Raw genomic sequence first — 8,460 nt, forward strand, 5'->3', positions numbered from 1 at the left:
AGATGGAAACCTGTCTTTGGACAAAAGAGGTAAACTTTAAACATTTGTTTCATTAATCTTATAGTTTTTATTTTATATGTGACTTTCTATGTACGATTGTCGTTTTGTATAATCCTCATGGGAATATTAAAGAACATTCTATATTGTAATATGAAAACTAGCTTCTTTTTAGTATGCGTTAATTGGACTTCCTGTACCAGAACACCCTTATCTTTTGGATTGGACTAGAGCACCAGTAATTATTGGTTAAAATGATGATTTGTTCTTTGTAATGTTGAAGGGTAATCTTGACATTTAATATGCTTGGTTATGACTGTTAAATTTTGTTATCAGTTAGTTGTTATATAAGTCACTTATACGGTGGTTAAAGGTAGTTGTAGCGGTTAAAATTAATTGTCATCTTGAAGGGTTGTGATGGTTGGAGGTTGTATATATATATATATATATATATATATATATATATATATATATATATATATATATATATATATATATATATATATCAGATTTATGTAATTAGTGTCTCAATTAATAAAAAATGTTTATGTTCCTATGTTAACAAAAATCTCAACCTGCACACATATCACAGAAGAGTGTTGTATAATATATCAGCTGATACATTAAGGATGAGAGTATGAAATATATTTCTTATTGATTTTGTTTTGCTAATTTTGGCTGCGGTAGCTCAAAATGGTAAGGTACCTATAACATATCCTGAATTATTGATTAACATTCCCATTTTATGACCTTTCTTTTAAATATTGCATTTTATAATAACTTTGTGCTTTTATATTGAAATAGCTATTGAGTCGACTCTCTTTGCTTGCTTCCAGACAAATGGACGGATCTGTTGTTAAGGTGGTCGTGGGGGGGGGGGGATTATCAAACTCTTATCAACGCTGATATAGAGAGAAAGCTTGACCATATGGTACATTTTTTATAAAAAAATTAAAAACAATCCAATAATTATTTAATAGTAGTTAAAAAATAGATATAATTATATTTTATTGGCAGACATGGTTTTTTGAAGCAAAAGAAGATTGGATTCATTGGTAATTATTATAAATACAAAAGATTTATTGTTAAAAATCTATAAAAAAGAAAAATAAATAATAACTATAGCTATTTATATGTATGTTAATTTTTGTTTCTCTTTTGCTTTAGGAACACTTCTTATTGAGCCCAAGGCTTTTCATACATCTTTATACAAGAAAAGGTGTTATTTTCTCCTTTAAACGTTAGATCATTATGTCCTATTGTGCTTATTGTTTTCATTGATTTGCAAACCTGAAGGTATGCCATGTATTTATGTTTGTTGCTCCAGGTCCATGGTTTGGGATGTCTAATGTTTCTTACCTTAATAAATATCGAACTATCAATGAACATGGAGTGAGAACATTCTTATTTTCTGTTGGGTGTTTGATTTTGTTCTCTTCCTGTTTTACGTCTTTACGTCTCACCCATATCCGTCTTCTTTCACTTTTGTAGGATAACCCAATCGATTGTTCATATTCAACATCGATCTCATCCTTCTCTCACTTAAATACCAAACCGATGAACTCAGCTGGGCCAACAAGCTGATCTCAGGGTCTTTCACTTATTTTTTACAGTCGACAAATGCATCAGGTTATATGAAGCATACAAGATGCACGCTGTTATTGCAATTGATTGTTGTTGCTGCAACTGATGGTCATCGAACCCAACTGCCATCAACTAATTTGGTTCAGGGGGAGACAGAAGGTGAGGGAAGACAGGAAAGAGTGTAAGAGCAGTTTGATTCCATCATTTGTTTCTGAATTTCACGATTTTTAGTGTTTTCTAAACTTATTGATTCTGTTCTTTGTGCTTTTTTAAGTTTTGAACACCAGCTGCTCGACAAAACTCCTCAACGAAAAATCTGGTCAAGAGTGTGTTTGTACTTGGAAAACTGTATCATCGATCTCTTCTTCCTAGATTAAACTTATATTCTTACAACATGGTAAATACATTGGCACTTTTGTAGAATAACCCAATTATGTTTTTGCTTCATTAGGCAAACACTCGGACATATGGTAGGGGTTCATTTTGATATCAGGTTGTTCAAGACCAATGGCTGACAGAGTTTTAGAGGTTAGTTCGATGACCATTAGTGTCTCGATCCCTCTAATCCCTAGATTTGTAATCATGATAACTTACATCTCGATTATGTGAATCATACTACCAACTCTACAAGTTTGATTTACTACAAGTTTTATAGCTGATTCGTTTCAATTGCATTACTTTTACTTCTTTCTAGGCACACTCCATCGTTATGGATTCAACTTCACCCAGTCAAGTATACTTATAGTTGTTGTTGATTTCATATTTCACAGATTTTTTGTTTGTTTCGTTTCGTTGCAGGTTTAATGAAGATTTCAACACTTCAAACTTCTGTTTGTAAGTTTTTTTTTTTTGAATATTCTTTTGCGCTTTTTATTTATTATTGTTCTATAGTTGTAAATTTTGTTCTCTAATAGCAAATTACCTTTCAGTAAACCCAGACAACAAAGCTTACTTCAAATCAAGATTTAGAGTGGTATCAGCCACTTGGTCAGGTGTGTGGAATCTGTCGTACAGGAGACTAGAGGAAGGGAAACAATAGCCAGTACTCTGTAGGAGATTATGTGGGTTCGATTTCATTTCCAGGAAGAGAAGTAAAACATTTGAGAACAAATTGATGTCAAAATGACATTATCTGATAAAATTGTTGCTAGCAAAATCTGTTGCTGTCAAGTTGTACGAATTTTTGCTGTTGTCCGTATGAAATATGTTATATTGATGGTTCTATGTTGTTTGCAGATGGATGCAATCGACGTTGACTATCAGTATGACCGGAATTATATTGAAGGTGCAAAGAGTGGTAGAAGATCATTTGTAAAGCAGCAAAGTAAAATAAAATTGACTCAAGCAACATACTTTACTGTAGCTACCAATTAGAACAATGTACTATACTTCCAAACAAAAGTGACACCTTCCGACCCCCGCAACGCGGGGGTCACCTTTCTAGTTATTATTATTATTATTATTATTATTATTATTATTATTATTGTTTGTTGTTATTGTTATTGTTATTGTTAAAAAATTTTAGGAAAATTTTAAAAAATAACCCATGTGGTTTCTAAAAAATCGAGTTCAGTCCTTAACTTTTTAAGTCATCAACGTTGGTCCATGTGGTTTTAAAACTTTTAATGGTTGGTCCTTTTGGCTAACTCTGATAGTTTTTTCTGTTAAATCGTAACATGTGAAGGTAAAAGCATCTTTTCCATACCTCGGTGATCATTCTTGAAGTTGTCTGATTTTATTAATAATAAAATAACCCTACTAACCCCCACCCTATAGCACCTCATCCTTTTCACTCTACTCAATAACCACCACCGCCGTCATCCGTCACCGGACTGCCGCCAACCTCCGTCACCAGAAAATCACCACAACCCCACCCTCTTTATCTACCTTATCACCAACCTAGTCTACATGCACAATCTTTTGTTGAACCTACATAAACCATCTTATAGGTTAATGAAAGCATTAAACACTTCAAGCCACTAAGCATTAAACACTTCAAGCCACTAAGCGTTAAATACTAATAGTCACTAAGCTACCCTTACAACTTCATACAACACCTACAACCCATCATTTGTCAAAGAGAATTAAACACTAATAGATAACCACTACACAAATTGAATGCATTCAATCATCACCCATCTTTTCGTCTGCATGCATGCATCTTTACTTAAGAAGTAAAATCGGTATCGATTAGTTATAACTAAAAGAGAAGATCACAAATAAGCCCAATAAATGCTTAATAAGTACAAACGACACTACCATACCAACCACTCATTACAATCACACACTCTAAAACCCTATATAACATACGAATCATTCCCCCCTCACATCCACACTCTACAATAAGATGAAATCAAAAGATATATAGATGATGATCAACACCTTCTGATTCGGCAACTCCAAATAACGCAGAAAGCCATGACATCACTACAACACAAAATCACCCAACACTACAACACAAATGAAGAAATCATGCTAAACATCTCCACCACTCCACGCTAGATAAATTACCTCATCTCCACAGAAGTCCTCCACGATGCAAAGAAAGTTGTTGCGACTGCATCTCCAACATGCAAAACACCATGGGAAAGACCATCAATGCGTATAAGCACATAATCAAACACCTCCATGGCGATTAAGTCAAATGACCTAAATCTTTTGCAAGTATTTCTTTTGATGTCTTTTGGTACATGTGTCTTTTGCTAGTGTTTTGGTGTTTGTCTGCAATTTCCTTTAATGTAAGTTTGGGAGAGTATTCACAGTTATTTGGTTGACTAAATGATGTCTTGTTTTCTTGAAGTATTTAATAAAAAAAAATTGGTAGTATGTTGCTATATTTGGTTGTCTTTTTATGTTTAATATTGTTATATTTGAAGTATTTAATCATCAAATGTTAGTGGTTGTATATAGTAATCTTAGTATTGTGAAGTGTGATCCATGGAATACATATTTCATTAACCCATAATATCATAAGTGACATTAAAATAGTCGATGTCTGGTGACGAAGGGTGGCAGCAGTCCGATGACGGATGGTGACGAAAGTCTGGTGGTGGTTGTCGAGTAAAGTGAAGACAATGTTCTAGAGGGTGGGCGTAGGGGTAAAGGGTTATTTTTTATTTTCATTATTAATAAAATCAGACAACTTCAAGAATAATCCCTAGAGTATGGAAAAGACACTTTTATCTTCACATGTTAGGATTTAACATAAAAAACTGACGGAGTTAGCAAAAATGACAAACTATTAAAAGTTTTTAAACCATAGGGACCAACGTTGATGACCTAAAAAAATTAAGGATTGAACTTGATTTTTTTGGAAACCATTGGGACTACTTTTGAAGATTTTCATCATCGTCTTCGTCGTCGTCGTCGTCGCCGCCGCCACCATCTTCTTCTTCGTCGTTATTATTTTATTATTATTATTATTATTATTATTATTATTAGGGCAAATTGCAATAAAGTCATTAAGTTAACCGAATATTTTGATTTTGACACCATGCCTTGTTTTTCTCAATTAAGTCATTACATTTACCAATTTTTTGTAATATTAACCAATTGATCGGTTACCATCGATCTAGTAGGTTACCAAATAAATGACATGACAATATTGTGATGTGGAAGCCACGTCAGATCTTATGTGGCAATATTTAGTTTCAAATATAGGGTTTGCATCAAACCCAATTTCATATATATTCTTCTCTTCTTCTCTTGATGTCATCAAAATATTTATTCACAAATGACGTTTGAAGGTCGATCTATTGGTTAAAACCAGTGTTGTAGAAATCGGCCTTGGCGGCTGATTAATCGGCGATTAATTGTTTGGCGGCCTTAAACCGATTACGATTAGGGTGCTTGGCGGAAATTGGTCAAAATCGGTCAAAGTCGGGTTTGGCGGTCCTTGGTGGCCCTTGGCGGTCTCGGCGGTCATAGGCGGGAATTTTTTAAAAAATTCAAAAGATTTTAATTTTCAAATTTTACACCAAAATTTAAAATTTTCAAAATTTTAAGCTTTCAAATTTTAAAATATTAAACTAAAGTTTTCAAAATTTAAAATTTTTAATATTTAAAATTTTCAAATACTTACTTTTTTAGGGAATATTAAATTTTTAAATAATTTTATTAATAATTAAGGGTCCCCGATTAATCGACGATTAATCCCCGCCTAGTTCGATTAATCGCTTATCGCCAGTCGACCGCCAAGCGATTTTTACAACCTTGGTTAAAACTCACTTCAAAGTCAGCGAAAAGGGCGTACTCACCCTTTCAGGAGATGTTATTGTAGTTTAGATGCTCGATTTGTACAACAAGTAAATGAAGACCCCTATAAGGTCGATCATGGAGATACTTGTTAAGTCTGAACCACTAGATCGACCTTGTAGGGGTCTTCATTTACTTCTTGTATAAATCGAGATTCTAAACCACAATAGTATCTTTAGGAAGGGTGAGTTCGCCATTTTTGCTGACTTTTAAGTGAGTTTTTACCACTAGATCGACCTTTAGATGCCATTTATGAAGAAATACCCTCAGGAGAAGAAGACATGATATGTGAAATTGGGTTCAATGCAAAACCTATATTTGAAACTCAATCTTGTCACATAATATCTAACATGACTTCCACATCACAATATTACCAATTTGTCATATCATTTATTTGGTAACCTACTAGATTGATGGTAATCGGTCAACTGGTTGACATTGTAACAAAATTGTAAATGTAATGACATAATTAAAAAGAACAGAACATAGTATCAAAATCGAAATTTTATTAATTTAGTGACTTTATTGCAATTTGAGAAAAGTGGTTACCGTAAGAATAAGTATAACCAATCATTTATTTCATCAAAATTGTAAATATAGTAACTTAATTGAGAGAAAAAAAACACAGTGTCAAAATAAAAATTTTCAGTTAATTTAGTGATTTTATTGCAATTTGTCATTATTATTATTATTGTTGTTGTTGTTGTTGTTATTATTACTGCCACCCGTCCACCACTACTACTATTGTTATTAACGGCGACCACCAAGACACCAACTAGCCAAGTACAAAAAACAAAACAAACAATTATGTTGTTGTTTTGAACCGGATATGGAAAAAAACACCACAGACGGCAAAGTGGATTTTGTTGTTGTTTTGAACCGTATATGAAAAAAAAACACCAGAGACGGCAAAGTGGATTTGACTAACAAAAAAATAGATAAGTATGTGGTAGATCACAACAAAATGGGATGGGTAGTGTTCACTAAGTTCTAGGTTCATGATGTAGGTTGTTTTGGGTTGTATAAAAATTGATTGAAAGCATGGAAGTGGATTTTGAAGGGAGCATAGATCGGAGGTCATCGATGGTGATGGTGGATGTATAGATCGAAGGGTTATTAAAAAAATGAGTGGATGTGGATTCTGGTTGTTATTCTTGTGGCCTGCTTTTAGGATAATGGTCGGTGGTGTTAGGGATTGTGTTCGGAAAATTAAAATAGAACAACAAAATCAAATAAACATAATTAATCAATTATTCATCTAACTAGGCAAGGCAACTCAATTACATATGTTGATGAAGCTGAAGCCAATAGTCTCATTTGTTATTTTTGTCTTTAATGAGTGGAATGAGATTCTTGAATGCATTAAAAATTATAAGGTTGTTGTATACAATGAACTCAAAACCATTTTGATAAATCTTATAGTATAAGTGTCTAAATGACGCTAATTCCTGATGAAGCTATTATCAATTTACCTGAAAGACCCAAGACAAAAATACAGAGGAACAAGCCATCAAAATTTCCAACAACTTAAATGATTGTGTTGTTATGTGTTGAAACTTGAAACAAAGTTGATCAACTTAAAGCATCCAACAAGCGTTAAGCATATAATACATTTATTTGTAGAATTCATTGAGCATGGAATATGCATAACAATGATTTTAATGGGAATATGTGTTTCTATTGAACCGTTGAGCTTCCTTAGGCCCTATTGGTCACTTGTTTAATTTGATTGCGGTGTGTGCCACATTATTAAGTCGTGACACAACTATGTATTGTTCGCGACGGGTGACTGCAATCAACTGAAATCCTAATCTCGGGTCTTGTCCCCTATCTAAAGACATTAACTTCTATGGTTTGGTATTTTACAGCCTCCAATCCCTCATAGAGAAAACCTTAGCCTTTGTGAGTGTTCTTGAGTGAGTTTAAAGGTCCTTGTTCCTTTGGTGTGATCACTGAATTATGAGGATTGAGTTTTGGTGAAATAAGGTGCACTCTCTAAAGAATATCCAACCTCTTCTTCACTTCTGAACCCTTGGAAGGTATAAAGCTTCTGCCTTTACGGTTTTTAGTTCATAAATTGTCTTATTATGTCCCTTTTGTTTCTTTTGGATGGATGTTCTTAGAGTTTGATCAACTCCAAAACCCTAGAGGTGTATTATGATGAATTTTGGATTTAAGATGACATAAAAGAGGGCATGCATGGGCTCCCTTTGAGCGATGTATAATTTCTTGTACATTTGGACCATTTATGAGTTAGGGTTTGAGTTTGGATTTGATTGGGGCATAGATCTATATAAATTTGGAAACTCTATCCATTAAGTCCCTTGTGAGATTTGGATCTGAAAGTATAAGCCTTGGTCTGAAGGGATTAAGTGCATATTAAGAAAAAGGCTTCTGCCTTGAAAAGTTCAATGCGACCAAGGAGAGGTCGTGACACATGTATGTGAAGGGAATCACGATTGTTTTGTTGCCATGTGATCTCGACGTGACCAATAGCTAGGTTGCAATGTACTGATTATTGATCGTTGACTTTGATCGGTTGGCCTTTGCCTTTGACCAGTTAATCGTTGACTTTTTGACTTTTGGGTAAACTTTAAGGGTTTGAGTTTTAGACTGAGGTTTGGC

At 33.8% G+C, this 8,460-nt stretch overlaps 1 long non-coding RNA gene across 4 annotated transcripts; it reads left to right on the forward strand.

Annotated features, from left to right (window-relative positions):
* Nucleotides 1-899: 899 nt before the first annotated feature.
* Nucleotides 900-2,648, forward strand: LOC145125695 (uncharacterized). 4 transcript variants are annotated; one of them, XR_013716110.1, is made up of 9 exons: nucleotides 900-928; nucleotides 1,015-1,052; nucleotides 1,165-1,216; nucleotides 1,325-1,410; nucleotides 1,489-1,762; nucleotides 1,856-1,929; nucleotides 2,033-2,109; nucleotides 2,380-2,415; nucleotides 2,511-2,648. It is a non-coding gene; the product is annotated as an uncharacterized LOC145125695 (long non-coding RNA). The 4 variants fall into 4 exon arrangements; XR_013716112.1 differs by having other exon boundaries at nucleotides 1,325-1,389; XR_013716113.1 differs by lacking the exon at nucleotides 1,325-1,410.
* The last annotated feature ends 5,812 nt before the right edge of the window (nucleotides 2,649-8,460 follow it).

This window comes from Lactuca virosa, chromosome 7 (assembly GCF_052849685.1).
Source record: "Lactuca virosa cultivar CGN04683 chromosome 7, Lactuca_virosa_CGN04683_v6, whole genome shotgun sequence".
NCBI classification, from domain to species: Eukaryota; Viridiplantae; Streptophyta; class Magnoliopsida; order Asterales; family Asteraceae; genus Lactuca; species Lactuca virosa.